A 19,638-nucleotide genomic window follows, 5' to 3' on the forward strand; every position below is an offset into this window, starting at 1 on the left:
TATAAGGAAATATTAATGGGTTCATTCATAGTTTTTGTTGGTAGATTTGTTCCCCACTGTGCCCATTTTAATTTGATTGATCAATATATACATATTCTTTGTCTTTTGTGGAAGCAAAATTTCTATCAGTGGCATTTGAAAAGCTCTTTAATGGCTTAATTTTGAATTAATGGCTTTCTTGAAGGGTCAACTAAACCACTACTTCTGCTTTACACTTATGGTTTCTTCATGGCATACAAGATTGTAGAAAAGACTTAACTCACAAATAAGAGAGAAACTTGAGGGTTACTCTGAGATTGCCCTTAGGAGAGAGCTTCCTAACCTTTCTAACTGTGAGACCTCTCTGCAGCTAAATGTAAACAAGTAAATTAATTTTCATGAAAATGTTTTCACTTGTTCCTTTATGGTCACACGAGGAGCACTGTAAATGTCATGCAATGAGTGTCTGATCTACTCCACAGCAATACAAATATCTCCTCCCAGCACACCAAAGACACTGTCTTCATGTATGCACTAGGGAAGATTATGAAACATGAATGAAAATACCAGCCAAGTCTGTATCAGTTTTACATCAGACACAAACAACACCAGCTCTGAGTTATTTGAGGACCTGGCTAAGATCAGTAGCCAAAAATAGAGTGAACTGTTGATGCCAGATTGTAGCAGGACAAGATTAATTCTGCTGAAGAAAAAGGAAGGATTTTGAAAACCATATCAACATTCTGCCTTCCTACTTAATTCAAAATATTTGCCCTCTTATCTTTGAAACAGGCCATACCTTGATTTTCTGCTTGACTCCTTAGTTTCAAGCTGCACAACAGCAAATCTCAGTCCTCAGCTGACTATGCCTCCAGTAATACGATACAGAAATAAAATCCATTTCCTGCTGAATAGACAGAAAAATAAAATATATCTGATGTCAACACCTCAGAGTTATAGAAAACATTCAGGCATCATGGTTTTAAGAACTCTCTATAATACACACAAGTGCACATGGATACATACATGAAAAACAGAAAAAGTTACCATTTTTATAGCTAAAAGTGCAGTTCTGAATTTGTAAATGTAACCAAAGGGTTATATCCCAGAACATCTCAACAGAGATTTGAGAGAACTGAGAAGATTCTTCAAAGAAGAACAGAGAATTGAGACGATTTTGAATATTTTGCTTTATCACAGAGAATCTTACATTATTACTTTAAAGATACTTTCAGAGAGTTTCCTTTAGAAATAATTTAGCAGGAATTTAGAAAAAAAATGGACTAAAAAGAAGTTAGTGTATAAGAAAATAACACAAATCTTTTTTCTATGTTGAGGCTTCTCTGTTTAGTAGATCTAGTAGATCTAGTAATCCAGAAGAAAAAAAAAAAGAAAAAAGAAATTGAACTGAAAGATTTGTGGATTGCAACTTCATTTTGGCATGTGTAGTTGATTCCCTGCACTCCATTTACTATCTTGCATGTCTTAATTTGTATTTCCCAGTCTAACCTGTGACCAACACTTTCCAGTTCACATCTGTATCACAGACTGTGTCACAAACTATACCACAAACTGCAATGAAGAAAGTAATAGGGCTACATTTTCTCAAATTTGCATTTTTCTATAATTTTTAGTAATTGCATGAAAAAAAATTTTTGTGAGCAGAACAAGAACAAAGTCAGCTGGTCTGGGACACAGAAACTGAATGAATACAATTCAGCACAGTGCATGAGTACTTTTTCTGTACTGATAAATCAAACCTCCCTATTTGAACAAAACAAATCAGCTGGCTTTCTGCCAAGAATTTTCTGAAGTGATTTGAAGGGGAAAGAATCTGCTCTCCACCCTAAACCATTCTGTGCCAGGGAAGATATGCAGCTGCTATTGCTACAGTCTGCAGATACTGTTGGCTCAGAAAGAAATGAGCAGGAATTCCAGCTTACATGATTGTGTTGTCAGCAGAACTAGTCTTCAGACTATGCAAAGGACAGCACCAAAGTTGATTGATGCTTTTTTCAAAACAAGTTTCTAGATATTTGCTAAGTAAGAACAGGATGTACTAGGCGTTGAATATGTTCAATTTCAAAATAAGCAAGAGAAGAAACAGACTAAGAGAAGAATTAGGACTTTAAAGTTTTAAGTCCTAAGCCAGTTAGCATTTTTCTATAAAGAATATAATTTACATCCCTTTCTTGTTAGTAAATTAGTCTGCATGCTGGTCTGTATATATATATACACACACAAAAATATGGTCAAATATAATCTCTAACAAGATCTCGAACAAGATAGTGAAAGTTCAGATCACAGAATCACTACTACGAGTATCATTAACTTCTTAATGATAATGTCAGTTTGTACTATAGGGGAACATGAGGAAATGAGCTTATTTTCTTGTCCTTCCTTATACCTCTCAAACAACAGGATCTTGTGTTCACACTCTGAAATGGCTAGGCCTATATCCAGACAAATTTATTCAATATGATTATGCTGACTATGCCCCTCCATCTGTGTCTTCAGTGAGAGATGAAAAGCAGGACCAGCAACGAGCTTCTGCTGAGCTCTGTGAATCTTTCTTTCCCATAATTTGCTGTAGCTCAGGCTTGAAGTACTTGCCGTCTGCTCACAAACAGCTGAGCAGCACTGAACTAGGGATGGACTGGGCTGCAGTGTTTGAAGCACTTCCCTATAATGGTTTAAAGAAGAGATAAGATAAAGTCCAATGATGTGCTGAACACCTGGATTGCTTTACCAAAGAGTGTGGAGAAATGGCGTAATGCAAATCACAGAAAAGATGTGATAAACGGCAGTAATATCTGCCAGGTAGTTAAAAGTTTTAGTGACACAAAAACTAATCTCAAACACACAGAAAATCATTCAATATACTGGGATACAGCCCAAATGATAAAGGGAAAATAAGAAATGGGATTCAAGAAACAGCAAGACAAACTTCTCAAAGAACTCATGTAAAAGTTTTCATATTGACGACACACAGTGAGAAACATTGACTATTTGGAATCCATATTTATTGGGACTTTCAATCAAAAAAAAAAAATTCCAATCCACGAAACTCAGCTGGCAATGTTAATGCAAACACTCCAGATGTGGATCACAGTCACTGACAATCCCACCTTGGTGTGCAAGCCAGAAAAATGAACATCCTGTTTTCTGTTAGTTTGGAGTTCTCCAGGAGTAAAAAGAAGAAAAACTAATTGCTCCGAAACTATGCAACAGATAACCGCAATAAATATAAGTCACAAGCCTACTGGCAGGCTTCATTCTTATAGCATAACTCATCTGCTAAAAAGTAATTTTCAAGTTCTGAGTCTCTTGGAAGATACAGGCCTGAAGAACTAACATTAAAAATGATTTAAAAGTACAGTCTCGTAAGGAGGTGAATATTGTAGGATTTCTGTTTAAATTTTTTTTTACTCCGTCTTTGCAATTATTGTCTGCCATCAAATGACATACCCAGGGGTGGCTCTCACTCTTGGGCATGATGGAATCTGTTGTCACCAGCATTCTAAAAAGTTTGCTGAAATCTTTTTTTTTGCTATCTTAATACTGACATGTAGCAATGGCAGAATGCAGTGAAATTTAAGAGGAAAATGCCCTACAAAACAGTATGGGTTATTTATTATCAAGAAAATACTAACAAGGTGAAACTAATTGTTAATTGATATATTTTTGAAATGGAAGAAAATTGTCATTTCCACACAAAGGACCTTATAACTTTGTCCCTTTCACACTCAGCTCAATTTGCTACATGTTCATCTCTGCCAGCATCCCGGCAGCCAGTGAAACTCTCACTGAGTTCTGTTGTGCAGGCACAGGGATACAGGGAACTCGGCAATGTTACTTAATTAATTATTTAACAAAAATATAATCTATGGAAGTTCATTATGTGTTCTAACTTGCTACTTACAACATGTAACAGCAACTCAGACCGAGCATGAAAAGGAGCAAGTAGAAGTTGCGAGGTCCCTGATGAGATAATGGCCATATTTTCTTGTTCTCCAATCTAGAAAAACTAGGTATTCTCATCTCATTAGATTGAATTTAATATTGTTTTTCATTTGTGTCATCTTGTTCTCTTAAACTTGTTTTGTTATATGCACATGTGTGTGTACACGGACACACGTGCATCCACTACAAAATTTTCTACTGAGTCACACACCAGCTGGAATTTGAAAAAGCCAACAGTGGCTAAATCAATCTAGAACAAATTTAAAAAAGTTGCTTCACAACACTTTTTTTCCAGTGAAAATGTAAAGAACAATTAAAACATTTGAAAGATCTGTAATAAAACCCATTAAAGTTAAATAAAGCAAAGGAAAGTCTATTTGCATTTTCAAGTAAACTGATTTAGCTCATCAGTTCTTTGGGAAAAGCACCGCATTCTCTTCATGCCACACAGCACAAGAGGCAAATGAGAGCACTCAAATAATTACAGGCCTGATCTAAGCTCGTAAAAATTCTTTACACCCTTAACAGTACTTCAGTCAAGTTCAGCCGAGCCCTACACTAGTGTTGTTTACAACCTCTGACTCTGTTAACCAAAAAACCCAAACAAGCTTGAGTATGGCAAAGTTTGGGGACAAAAGCTGTCCCTTATCTGGACAAACCAAGAAACAAAGACAAGGAGGCCACATATTCTCTGCTCTTAGTAAGGAAATTTTAAAAATTCAAAAAGTTGGAATTATTCTTTTAAAAAATCTCCCCCTCTCAACCGGAGCGTCAACAGAAATGGCTTAATAATATATATATATATATTTTAGCAAAAGATAGGATTGAACCATTACAAAACCAAAGTGTTTTATCTATCATCTGTTACACAAAGAGGGAGTACTAACACTGTTGCAAATGTGCAGAAGGCAAAATAAAACAGATGAAGTTTATTTATAGCAAATATTATGACTTTTGGAGATGTATGAAAACCAAAACCAAATTTCAAATTACTCTAAACAGTATGTTATAAAATCATTTCACGGCAAAAAAAAATAAACAAATTATTTAACAAAAGCATATAAACACATACAGTAAAAGCTACTGTGGGTAACAGCCCTCTAACCTGCTCTTACGGAAAAAAAAATGACAAAGCTCCTACTGAATTCAGTGGAAGCAGGGTTAGAACGCCTGCAGTGAATAAGTTGCTGTGTTTGTGTGAGCTGTATACACAAGATTTATGAGAAAAACCTGAACCTGTCCTTAGAGCCCAGTGTGGTAGACTGCTGTACAGTGTCCTGCAGCAGTCAGGACGCTGAAGAACTGTTGTGCCAGGGAATTAACCAGCATTGTCACTGTGCCCAGCACAGGTCACAAAGCACTGAGCAGTTGACTGAAAAAGATAACATTTTCTTAGAACCCTTAGATGCATTAGTATTGATGGCTGATGCTATCGATTTCTTTGAGCACATTTCTCTACCACTTCCCGCTGGCAGGAGACAATAACTGAGAAGTTCTGCCAACACTACTATCACTGCTTCCCTCTCTGGTCTTCATGGTCTACAATCAGAGCATTTCTGAGTAGGTGCATTTCAGTTCAAGTTCAGAGGTTTGACCATCTCACTAATTAAACAGACCTACTCAATTTAGTATATTGGGAACCTCATTTTGCCCAATATAAGCATGCAGAAACCAAACAGCAAAAGCCACTGAAACCAGTGAAAGCCACTGAGACCAGTGAAAGCCATTGCTATTAAAGCATGCTAGTAGAAGTGACTGCATTAAATTGTCATGACTTACATATCAAAGCCTTATTTCTATCATTTTAATGCAAAGAGTCTGTCATTTAAAAGTGTGAGCTTTAATGTTTTTGTCTTAAAAAGAGCAGTAACAATTTACAACCTCCACCACGAAACAGAGGCTCCCAGTCTAAATGTAACTGTATCAGTGTAGGTTTTTCCTCCTATGGTTTTTAGATCAGGCCTTGCTATTGAATCGTGACAAGTAAGTTATAGTTTGCAGTTTATCTTTATCTCTCAGGATTTTATCCTTACCAAAGCACAAGCCAACTTTTGCATTGAAATAAACCCTTGCCAAAAGTATTAGCTCACTGATCAAAATGCCGGCCTTTCCAATCAGACCTACTCATTCTAATCACATGTGCACGACATGCTATTCTACCTAAGTGTTTCTCAGCAAATCAAACGTTTCACTGCACAAGTCTTCAAAAGGTGTGGGCCAGACCTTGAACAAACATTCCATCTGGCTGTCCAGTCTTGTCCTTGAAGTGGGCAACTCCACATTTCTTGGAACCAACTCCAAAAAAAAAGTTACTAAACCAGATTGCAAGCATTCATTCAAGAACTCAGAGCACTTTGAGCTGTACAGCTCAGAACTGGATTTGAGACCTAGCAGGAAAACAGGATAGTGAACAGAAAATCAATAAACTAGAAAGTTATTTTCTTATAACTATTACTCAGGATGCAAACTGCTGTATTCCATATCCACTGGAACAACTTTATGGATGGCATATGCATTTTTAGGAGTGGGATATTTAAACTCTAGGGTTATAAAACCACTGCAAATACTAGAATCAAACACAAAGCCAGCTGAAGGTGGGAAGAGTGGTTTACTAATGGGCAGTATTGACTGGAATATTTTTAAGCAAAACCCCCAATGCTGAAGAGTTTACTGCAGTTAGTCGTAACTGTAGCTATACACACTGGGAAGGGTGGAAAGAGGAGTTTAAAGCAGCAACAACAACCAAGGAGGTACAGGATCCATGCATGTACAACTATAATCAGCATTACCTTAATCACGGTTAGGTTCAGTTTTAGCCAGCTGCTGCTTGTGTTTAAATGCTGAGATTGATAAAAAGGGGAATGTACCTTCTGAGGAGAACGACAGACGACAAAGTTGACCCAGCTCTCTGCCTTCTACCAGGTTTAAACTACTACAACACTTTTTCTTCTACTTAGCCTTTGTGCTCTTAGGGAATAAAAGTGATATTACAGTTCCTTATGAGCAATAAGCCTCTGAAATGCTGCAGACAAAACAGATTTACCAAACAATACTCACTTGTATTCTAATAAAGTGATAGCAATTAAAATGTAGGAGCTTTCAAATATGTTCTACTCTTTGATTTTACTAAGAAAATAGGTGAGGTAGGTAGGTAGGTAGGTAAGTAGGTATGTTTTAATTTGTATTACAATCCCTATAGTTCTTAATCTAGATAACGAGTCCCTTTACCCACCATGAGAGTACACAATCTAAGAGCTAAATACTGAAAGACTGCCAGATACATGGCCACCTCACAGGGTGCCCTGACATTAAGATTTATTTTTTCCCATGTACTGTCTGGACAGCTTAACCAACTCAAAGTGGATCCTGCACACTGAGCAAAGAGAGATATATTGCAGACCTACAGCAAATGCTAAGCGCAGGGCACAGCTGTACTTCTCAGGAGCATAAGTGGGCTATTCAATGCTGGAAAAGGAGGCTCTTCCTAGGTATACATGCCAACAACTGCATTAACTTATCAATTAAACCCCTCAGCAGGGAGACCTTGGGATGGGTCTCTGCTGCCAGAACCACTTCTTTATCTATAGCCAACAGTGAAAGGCTGAAATAGTTTTGGCTGGCTGCTGAATAACCCAGGCTCAATTAAATGTCCTAACCAGCATAATTTTAAGGCATGAACTTGCAAGTCTGAGACAGGGGAACCCAGATGAAAGCGGGCCCAGAAACCAACAGATTTTAGGTCTCTAGACTTCTTGCACGCGTACAGAGTGAGTCTGCATGACAGGAAATAACTTGGAGTTGCACCAGTTCCTGCTCCTAAGCAAATTTAAGCAAGACTTAGTCACTAACTTGTTCAGACTGAGACAATGCTGGGCAAAAGACAGGCAAAAATCCAGCAAACCAACTGGAAAACTTTGAATCAAATGACAGGTGAATTTAGACACTTTGAAGAGTCAGAGGCTGAACAAGGTTTGCTTGGAGCAATTTTAGAATCAAAAGCTCCAAGCATGCCAGAGTTCTGTTTTCAGTGCCAAAGTCCTAATTGGTTTAAGTCCTATAAACAACACAGAGTGGAAAAATATTAACACGTTAGTGCTGGTGGATCAAAGAACAGAGTGATTTCCCAAGGCCGCTCTGGCAAGAGACAAGAACTGAGCACACATTTCTCAAGTCCTAGCCCAGCATTTCCATTAGCAGATTATTTTTAGAGGATTTATTTCCCAAATAATCTTACCAATAATGCCTAGTTCACCCCCCTAAGCGTAGGTCAAATTATCACCAAAGAATAACTACCCTGAAAAGACGCTCTGTTTGCTCTTTCATTGTGCTAAACAACCTAAACAAACTCAGTCTTCCCTTGTAGATCACATTTTCTAGATGTCCGATAAAATCTGTTCGTTTGCTCTGGACTCTTTCCAATTAGTACACATCTTCTGAAGTGCACCAATTAAGATTAGTTTTGGCACAGCACCAGGCACATTAATGAGAATGATGATTACCAAAAACTCTCTCAAAACATTTCAGTTTGTGCACTTATGAAGTATACAATATAAATGAAAAGAAAAATAAATAAAACTTTTTGGAAATTTAAGTCTCCCAGAAGAGTTCTATCACCTACTCAAGGATGCTGGTAAACAAAGTCAGATTATTACTCAGACAGTACTGGAAGTTACAGAAAGAGTAAATAACTGACATATTCTGGCAGAGTCACACAGCATCCAGAATGGGGATAATGATCTAATTCCACTGAAAGAAAAAGAGTTAGACAATCTGTCCCTATGAAATCAGAAATTCAGAAATACAGAGACCAATACCAAAACTTCTTACTGAAAAAGTACAATGACATAATCTAATGGTACTCTGACACCAGTTCTGAACTGTCCAACTTTATGGAAATTTCACTTTAAGATAGTACTGTATTTATCTCAAGTAATATGTCTGAATCTGAGGAAAAAAAAAAAAAAAAAAAAAAAGCAAGCTGTTTTCCAGGAGGTATTTGCCAACATATACAAAGTTAATACTAGCTGCAGTAGGATGACCTTTACAACATAAGCAGTAACGCAGACCAAATCATATTTTGTCCAAATGTGTTTGGGTGCAGTTTCTCCTTGGCTAAGGAAAATTATGCTCACATTCAACTCAATGGCTTCTTTACCTGTAACACAGCAACTGATGAATCCTAACATAACTAATACCAAAATTTCATAAAATAGTCTATCACTTCCCTGTTACAAATGGGATCCACCAACTTAATTGGCATTTTGACAATTTGAAAGGGTCATGTATCTGTGTATACTTTCATGGTGCATGATATAGCTGCACTCCTGCCCTCCACAGTCAGGCATTGTCTTATATCCTTAATATAAGAAAATAATCAATAATGAAATGATCTTATCTCAGAAAGAAGACAAGAAAACAGTAAATTTATTACTAAGCTGAAAAAAACCCCTCATCTTGTGGCAAAAAAAAAACCCCTTTTGTCAAGATGAAACTTAAGTTTTGAAGCAAACCACTTTGTCTTCTTAAAACAATAGCAAAAAATTTTTACCTCCTCCCTATGTAAGATATTCAGGTATTTAAGGCCTATACAAAGACACGAATAAGAATATAATTATCAAGAATAACAAGCACAATTAGGGTTGCTTTTTGCCATATTAATACAATATCTTGTTCCCACTTTCTTCCAGGCTGCAAGCCACATGAAATAAATTAATGAGCTGCTTCCAAGCTGTAAGTGTCTTACTCCTATCCAAAAGCAATGAAAAATTTAAATTATCATACTTCATGCCCTTATTCTCTCAAAGAGACCATTGCGTAAAAATGAACTTAGAAATGTATGTAAAACAATGAAGGCATAACACTTGATTAATTTAAACTAAACTAATCTTTCTGGCTTTTGAAAACTAGATGTTCAGGAATTATACTACCTTGCCATACAGAACTGCATTAGTTAGAAAATGAGTCCTCTGGCAAAAACACAGAAGGGAAAAAAATAAAACAAACCAGAAGAAACTAATTTTGTCTTAAAAGCAAAATCTAAAAAGCCCACTATTGCTGCGCATCTTGATAATTCCTCACAGAAGTCTTCATAAAATTGTCACCATTTCCTGCCATGGAGTGGATTACATCCATCAGAGAAATTACAACCAGTCAGTTTACTAGGCTATTTACTTAGTTTACTTAGACTATTAGGTCTAAGTCAGTTCTTTTCCTCAGTATGAGAATGACTGAACTCAACGGAAAAACTCCCCATATAGTGACTTTCCCTGACCCCCTTCACTTACTCTACAATCTCCTAACAGTGACTTTCAGTTTTTTCTAGTTATAAGGGAAAAACAACAATAAAAAAATTAAATATTTTGGAATTTTAAATAGCAGATTTTTCATTAAAATATGCAGAAAAAGAATGTATTAAACTCACATAGACCTTCCAGGCCAACAGTACAAGAAAACAATACTTTCACAACTGAAATACTGACAATGCTAAAGACCAAAAGAGATTATAATTACTGATCATAATGAGACAAAGAGTCAACGCCACTAACTAATGATTACAAAATTAAACTCCTTCACAAAAATAATTTGACTTGAGTCTTCTGACTGGAGCCTATCCAGATTTGTCAGTTATGTTGGTTGCAATACAACACCATATTGCTTACAGTTCAATCTTGTTATCAACTATTTATTTGCAGGTATTTCAGTACATTAAAAATTATAGTGAAATTTTAGAATTCTTTTAAATATATAAAAAAAATTGTAACTTTTACACTAAACCTGTATGCTCAAGCTTTGCTTTCTAAAAGTAAATGCCTTCTCATCTCCATTACAATGTAATCCAGATTGACTGAAGATGCAATTACAACATCTTAGCTGTTGTCCAAGTCTTGTGTTTGCTGTTTGGCCACTGGTACTGCAGCAAGCACAGTGGCTGAAAACATAAAAGTAATACCTTGGAAACAGCAAAGGCTAAGTATATGGATCACTCTTATGTATAACATTTTAGGAAAGAAATCTGATTCAATTACTACCAAGAGGCTAATGTAATTGAACAAGAACAGATTGCTGTGGCTTTGCAGAAAGCCCAAAGAGTTGTTTGCTATGAGCGAACTGTTTCAGAATAACTCTGGATTATCTCTCCCTTAGAAGAGATATTACTTACACAGAAATATCTACACTTCCTCCTGCTTTTCTTACTGTTTCCCTTTCAGATAGAGGCTGACCTTGAACTTTCACAAGTGTATAAAATCATTCCGATGCAAGGCAAGTTACTATTAAAATAATGTGCCCAAAATCATGAGTCTCACTTTGTTGCTATATGAATCTTTTACTCTTGTTTCATTGAGTTCCACTTTTGTTAACTTCTCTCTCATTCTCTTTGAATTTTCCTTTCAAAAAATAAACTAGTATCCCAAGACAAATCAAGAAAATTGGTCTGTGCCTTCCCTGAATACAGCAATACTAGCATGCTATTTAACAAATTTAATGTAATATATCTTGGGAAAGAGGGGAGAAAACAAAAGACTTACATTTGAGAAATGCAAGTCAACCCTCTTCCCTCAAACATAGTTCTTTATTTAATTAATAGTCTTGCTAACTGACATTTTTGTATTATTATACATATTCAACATAAGTTAGAATGTTTCAGTATTTTCAAATACACTGTTATTGTACTGGAAGTATCAAGAAACATCATTGGATATTTCTGGAAAACCATTTTTGAATGTTGTGCAGACTTAAATACAGTAGTCAGCTGTCTGAAAAGATTACATCAGTCCATATACCTTTTTTCCTAGTAATTTTTTTGGAAAAGGGCTGAAAATGAGTCATGGCTTTGGGGTTACAAAATTATTATTTTTGTAGGTAACACTGTTGTTAAATTTAACAAATTCCATGTAAATAATACTCCCTCTAGTTAATCTTTCCTTCATGAATACCAAAGCAGTATTTGTCTTTTAATTATAGAGGGGAAAAATAACACACCTTAAAAAGAACTACGCTGGTGGATGTTTCATTGCCGTATGCTATATATTGTTTCTGCCTCAGGAACAGCTAGAATTGTTAGCAGGAATAATAGTAATAGTAATAGTAATAGTAATGATGATGATGATGATGATGTATATGTACAGTAATCTTGCTGATTTGTCTTATTCCAAACAATCCATTTTGTGTCACCTTTCTCCTTTGAACCCTGCTTTAATTTTTCTCCTACCTACTATCCCGTGAATGTAAGAAAGCTGATGGGCAGTACTATTTTCTGCAAATAGGAACCATTCCTAAGGCTGTATTCATAAAGCAGACTTTTTGTGCACAGTATCTCATGTCAATTCTGTACTTCACTCAGTGCTTGGTAAAGAGCCAAAGGAGACGCCTACAGTTCATACACAGAGATGTGCGAGATAGGACTCACCCTTTAAAAAACACAACAAAACAAATCTGTTTGGGCTTATCTCCTACATAAATCTTCCATATGCAAAGGCATATAGGAATCTATGCACTTGAAAATTCTGAACTAAGCTTTTTCTTCAAAGTCTTGCATCAGATAGAGAAAGAGCTATGGAAAAACCTGTATCTTCTGAACTAAAAGTCATGGGCTTTCACTCATGGCAGAAACTCACTTCCTTCCACTACACTACAAACAGCTGAGACTACAGCAGGAAATACTTACTTGTGACATTGCCAATATTTTAGAAACCATGTCACAAACTGGCCCACCAAAGCAACAGATGTCATCTAGGTGAATGTAGGGAAAAGAGAGCGGAAGAGTAGCTCTATTTCAAATGTGTCTTTTGTCATTCCATCAGATTCGTGCTAAAAATGTTACATGTTAAATTGAATGTGCAGAATGTGGAAGAAAAACTGCAATGCATTTTTAAATGCTTTTAAAGAGCATGATTTCTACAGAACATGCAAATGTTGTTCTGTATTAATATTTAATTGGTTAAAACACTCCTGTATAAGTAAAAAGAAAAAAGTTTTAAAAATAACTATTTAAAAGTACTATTACTCCCTTTTGTGCCTAAAAAATTTAAATAGCAAATTAAGTATACATAAGTATAAATTTTGTATTTCATTTTAAAATATACAACACGCACAAATTGCTAGTGAAACTTTAATAACAATTCAGGAACAATGTCTCATAGCTGCACTAAACCAAAGAATAATAAGAAATTCAAAAGTGGAAAAGTTAAATATTCTCTAGTCTGTTCCTATTAACAGTCTGAATAGTCGTGGATGGAACCGTTCACCAAGATTACTGTGTTCTGCCAAAGATGTGTATTGCCTTAAAACTGAAATCCATTTAACTTACATTAAACACTGGAATTACACATAAAGAAACAAACCACTACAACACTGTAAATACTTTACAAAAAAGAGACTTGCACAAGCTGTTAAAACACATACATCGATTTGTAAGTCTATTTTATTTACTGATATACATACAGCTCCATGGTCTAATTCTTATCTCAGTTCAGGAAGGGAGGATTTTCAGGGACAAAAGAAGTACTAAGGCTTGAGGAAAAAAGGCCTGCAGGTAAGAATCCAATCAAGGCTAGACAAGCAGGTCAGGAAAAAGCTGAGGTTCAAGATCCTTAGAACAAAAGAAAGTCATAGCAAGAGTTCTGCACAGAAATGCAAATGCACATGTTCTGGATTACAGGAAGAGAGAATTATCAGCTCTTAATCATGAATGTTATAACAACCACTGCAATGGTAAGAGAAAAAATAGATGGTTAAGTTTCAGCAAACACAAAACTGAAGACTGTTTTTTTTTTTTGTTTTTTCTGATTAATGCTCAGAGAAGGATCAAGAAGAGACAAGAGTAACTTGCAGCTCAACCTGATGGCTGGCTGGCTCACTCAGGCCATGCTCTCATAAAGGATGAACAGGAAATATGTCCACTTTACCATTTTCAGTTATGCTACCGAAACAGGGCAATAAAGTTAAAAGCACCTATGGTCTCTTACAACAACCAGAACCTTGATTCTCTAATTGTTTTCTCTAGACTACTACATCTCCCAATCTTTTTAACTGAAGGAACACTTAACCTCTGAAAGAAAATCAGAGACCATCCTGTGCTTACTGTGCTGAAGTAGTCACAACGATCTTCTTTTAGAGACAAATAAAAACAAAGATTAAAAATTTAACCTAATTCTCCTCTTCCATTTTGCTTGCATGTATGGGAGAGTATGGTTGTGCAGGAATTTGTTTTTTACTTGTTTTTTAGCTCCCTCGATATTTTATTGACCATCAATTATCAGCAGACTATGGGCTGTACAGCATTGCTTTAGGTGGTGCTGCAATTAAATCACATCACTCAGTGAGTACTGGAACTAACGAAGATTGGTCTCTTAAAGATTTGTTTTTCATGGTTGATTGACTTTGGTGCCTAAGAATGCAAACTTCAACTGAAGCCTTCTCTTACAGCAGGCATTTATGAGGGCTGGCTGCCTTATTGTTTACTCTTTCTCTCCCTGCTCCCCATTCTCCATTCTCAATTTAATGATGCAGCTTTTTCTTGGTCTGTAGCCCTTCAGGGGACATTTACAGAAGCCTTCTACTATAGTCTGCCATCTATTTTCTCAAAGGCTATAAGAATTTATCAGTCTTTGTAAGATGTGCTTGAAGTTGGCCACTGAACTCAAAAAAAGTTATGGAGATGTAGGGGCAACTGTTCACTGAATGCACACTCAGTAAACATATATCTTCCTTCCACAGGAAGTGAGGCTAAAATAATTTGCCATACTCTGGTTTTCTTTTCCAAAACTCATTGTCCTTTTACTGGGAAGAAAAAAATACAAAATCTTGCTACTGAAATATGAACAAACAAACTATTCCACTCCCCTTACTTAAATGCCCTCTCCATACCTCATGCCTTCTAGACAATCCTATTCTCTTCCTTCTTTCCTTCCTCCAGCCCCAAACTGAGGTGCTATGCTCCCATACTCTCATACGCTGGGACCAGAGTACCTCATTCTCCCTTACCTGGCTCCATCTCCTTAGACATCTACGCCACACCCAGTCTACTTATTATCTGCTCCCAACCTCACCTTATCTCGGCGCCACTTCTGAGCCAGAAGTGCAAGTATGCTTCAAAACAGTCACCCTTTATGAAGCAAGAGACTTCAAACAGTGGCTCAACATTTGTCTGCAAAAATTTCAAGACAGAGATGAATTCACATGAATATATTACAGGCTATTGTCAGTGTGAAAACAGTACTTGATAAAAAGGTAACTGTACACTTTGTCTGCCTTTCAAATACATTCCAATATGTTCACATAAAATCTGAGTTTTCTGAGTTTAGAGAAGACCTTTCAATACCAGATTTAAAGCAAATATTTGTGTTCATTATAACAAGAGATGAGACCTACAGGTTTGTAAATTTTTTTTTTCCCCACAAAGTAATTCTTACATCCCATGCTGCTAAGAGACAGTCCACCAGAAACAACTCTTTGACAAGTTGTTCTCATAGATTTTTAGGATTTGGCACACAAACCTCTGGGGTTACATGAAAAACTAATAAATTCATTGCTGATCCAGCAGTACCTCAATGATGAATGCTGAACGATCTGAAAAGATGACAATGTCAAGGTATTGAAATAATTGGATTCTCAAAACACAGTGCCATTTCAGAAGATGTGGAAAATACAGGAAAATACATTTTATGGAACTGTAGATAAAAATCAAGGTTTTGTACCCCTCACAATCATTCACTCATTCTTTAAAGTTACAACTCTTGAATTAAGACTTTTTGATCTAGGAAAAATGCATAGGAAAAAGATTCTCCTTATAATTACAAATTTCTAGATAAAGAAACTAATATTGTTTAAAACCAGGGAAGTAATTTTATTAATTACTGCTAACTGGAGTCAAGTCTCTGCAATTTTGTAATTTTTAAATTTCTCCACAATGCTGCTTAAAAAACTCAATCATTTTAATGCAATCAGACATCAAATTCTTGCGTGGCACCAAGATTAATTGAGTATGCACAAGATGATTACTGTTACATATTATTTACACTGCTACATATGCAAAATCCCCCTCATATTACAGACTAGAACCTTATTGTGTCAAATATTACATACATAAAAGTAGAATCCATATCTCATATTTTAAAGGAGAAGCAATATATGCATACCTCTGGGAGATGGGAGGAAATATGAGCCAGTAAATAATTGCAAGGTGCAGCACCCAAGTTCCCTAACCATTGTAAAACTAGAGACTTCAAATTATATATAGGTAAAAAAATGACTAAAGTAGGATTCTAGTTTAAGTATAACGACAAAAACCTCTATACTACCCTAAGGACAAACCTCTGCCCCTTACTTACCATATAAATAAGACATTTTGTAATGACAATACATATTTAAAATATAGTTTTACAGACATAAACATATATATGTGTATAAATTAAACACATACATAACTATACTCAGTCTGCTTTCAGAACATAGTAATCACGGAATCAGAGAAAGAAATATGAGGAGACTCTGATCGAATGCCAACAGTGCAGACATTCAGTTGTTACAGGGAGTGTTTATTGTCCCGGAACAGGAGCCGATATTGTTCATTGAAAAGCCATTGGTTAAAATGTCTGAACGCTGTTGGGAAGAAGGACCAGAAATGAACACTTTCCAGCTGTTCTAGCTATGTACCCTAATTGCTAAGTTGTCCAGCAATACTCTCTCGCACGACTTCAGTGTGCCTTTGTGAAGCTGCAAAGAGCTGGCATAGGAGAGATAATCCTGATCCCAAATCAGACAGCTCTCATTGGTCGTAGTCTGCCTTGAGAGAAGAGATTGCTTTGCGATTAGGAGAGCACAGAACACAGGTTTTCTAGGTCCCAAGTTCTCTAATCATTATGATACTGCAGGCGTGTTGATCACTGCTACCACGTTTCCCTCCGGTTTTGTCCTTAACGCAACTTCTGAACTTTGTGTCAATTTCAGATTTTTTGTGTACTTGGCATACCTTTAACCATGCCTCTCTGATCCAGCCCTCCATGGATTTCAGATCATATACTACCCACTGTCTGGACCCCAAACAAAATGGGCATTAAGTCAAGCAGCAATTCTTCTGCTGTAATGAAGACATTAGGTGCCTACTGCACAAGCTTATGGACACCAAGTACATCTACTGGCAGACGTGGGTGACTACATCTACAGGGTTTTGTGGCTTGTGCCCTTGAACCACATTTCAGGTGCCTAAATGCTTTTCTGAATACGGCCCAAAAAACGGATCCAAAAGTTTTCTTACTCTGTATGAGTTTTGTAATAACAGATCTCCATGAAAAAAATAACAAGAATTACCAGAGAAATCTTCCCTCTGCTCTCATTAGATACTGCTTTTTGGATTTTTCACAGTTGGAAGATTAGTGCTGCATAAGTGACCAACCTAATCACTGGCATTTAAGACTTGTATTATAAACCTTTTCTCATGTCAAACAACAGAAACCCCTCATACACATAGACTAGTTCTGCATGCCTTTGCTTTGGTGAAATCAGCTTGCATTTGAGTCTATTAAAGGCAGAAAGATTTGGTTTCAGCCTCATCTTTTACCATTGCATTACACTTCACTTTTAGTTTTTTACAGAATTTTTAAAACTTTTCTGTAGCATGAGGGGATTATAGTTTAACACAAGGTTTTCATAAGATGTTAAATTAAAAAAGAGAGGAAATGCAAATAGATGGTATGGTATAGTAATTTTATGTTCTACTAAAGACATTAATTTACAGTTTTACTGGTTCACTTCCTATTAAGTTCTAGAAACGTTCTCCAGAAGTATAGTTTGAGCAAAAGTATTGCTACTCACCTAGATCTTCCAATTAAAGGCTAGCAATGTTCACTGCCAATCCCCTGTGTGGAGTAACAGCAGCAAAAACATGCACTGAAAAGGAAAGATGTAACTCCATGCAGCGGATGCTCTAGTCTTCTATAACCTAGATTTTGCAAAAGCCCATCCTAAAATCCATGCTTATTAAATGTACATTGTTCAACCATGCCAGAAAAGATCTATTAATATCTAAGGATAAAGCCAGTGTATTCTGCAGTCTATTTTATAGATATCTGTTCTGAATCTGAGTTCTCTACAACTCTCCTTACTTTGCAAGGAAAAAAGGAAAAAACTGTCAGAAATACACCCAAGGTGACACTGTTAAAAACTTTCAATAGGATCATAAATGACTATCTCAGGAATATTGTATGGAAGCTACTTCTATATTTATTTCAAATAAGTCTTCATGCAGACTCTTTTCCAAAGTTTCAACTTTGGTTAATTTATGTTTTGATAAGTCTAGTAGCTTATGAGACCTCACCTGAGGTTAACGGTGTATTTCAACCCTCTAGGGAACAAAGGTTTGAAGCAATGAGGCAAACAAACCTGCATTAATTCCCCCTAGCCTTCAGCAGTGTATGATAGAATCTGTCACCTTTACTGACCATCTTTACTGAAAAAATAAAGGTGGTTCCCTGCAAACGAAGAAAGCTGTGATTCTACTTTTTCAGATACTTAACAAGTATAACTTTAAAATATAACTTAAACATTTTTACCAAGTTTTACATATTTATGTATTACCTACTGTCCTAAAATTGGACAGCTGGAAAAATGCAAGAATCTTGAGTTTTATAAGACATTTAAAACCAAACTTGTGACGTTAACAAACTTGTGACATTTTGCATTCATAAACATATCAAATGTATTTTAAAAGGGAATAATACTTGGAATGTTACTGTTCCCCAGAGTGAGACAAATGTATGACAAATCTTGTTTTGAAACAGGGAGGAGGCAAGCCAGAGAAGCCCGTAACTTCTGTATAGGGTATAGTTTCAAGTCACTACACACTTGTCACACTTCATAGGGCAAGGTAGAAGCACTTAGCAATTTTACATATATAATCTACTAAGAAGTAATGCTCATACTTTTCATGAAGTATCAGTATCAGATAACTGATATCAGTTAACAAGCAAAGCCAATGAGTAGAGAAAATAATGGCTTATGCAAAGAACGGAGAGAGAAATATTACCATTTACACCTTCACCCACCCTTTGCTGCTAGGAATATAATGCTGCATCCAGTGGAAAGTTTCTAAATATAATTTTTTTTCCCCATTAAGAAGTGTTCCTACCTAAAGGTATAGGCATTTTTTTCCCTATATTTCAACTAGATTGCTTTACATCAGAAAAGCAAACAAAAAGCAGGAAAGAGATGGAGCTTATAGACTCTGGAAGTGCTACCAAAGGATTGTGAAAGTTGTCCCTTAGAGTAAGTAAGTACCTGATTTTGAACAATCTCAGATCAAAACCAGGACCATAGTTTTCTTTAAAAGTAAGCTTTAGTTGATGTACAGAAAGCAGTATTTCTTGAATTCTGCAAATCACATGGATTACTCAGGTTGCTAACTGCAAACAGCTAGTCTTACTGGCCACGATAGATTTTGCATGTTCTAATTGCTGCACTCAGATACTCAAACTAGCAGAGTTTTCAGGCACTTGTGCTAGTATTACCAGTTAAGAGAAGACCTCATATTGTTTTCTTTTAGAAAAACTGAGTCTAAAATACTTTTTAAAGTTGAACTGTACATAATGTTTATTTTTTCCCAAACTTTGTGGTTTTCCTATGGATTTTCTATGAAGAATCAACAGGTTGGAGAGCAGTACTTTTTAGAGCTTTCCTTTCGTTTCCTGGAAGAATTTACAT

Source organism: Chlamydotis macqueenii, chromosome 2, assembly GCF_036417535.1.
Source record: "Chlamydotis macqueenii isolate bChlMac1 chromosome 2, bChlMac1.mat, whole genome shotgun sequence".
Taxonomy (NCBI): Eukaryota; Metazoa; Chordata; class Aves; order Otidiformes; family Otididae; genus Chlamydotis; species Chlamydotis macqueenii.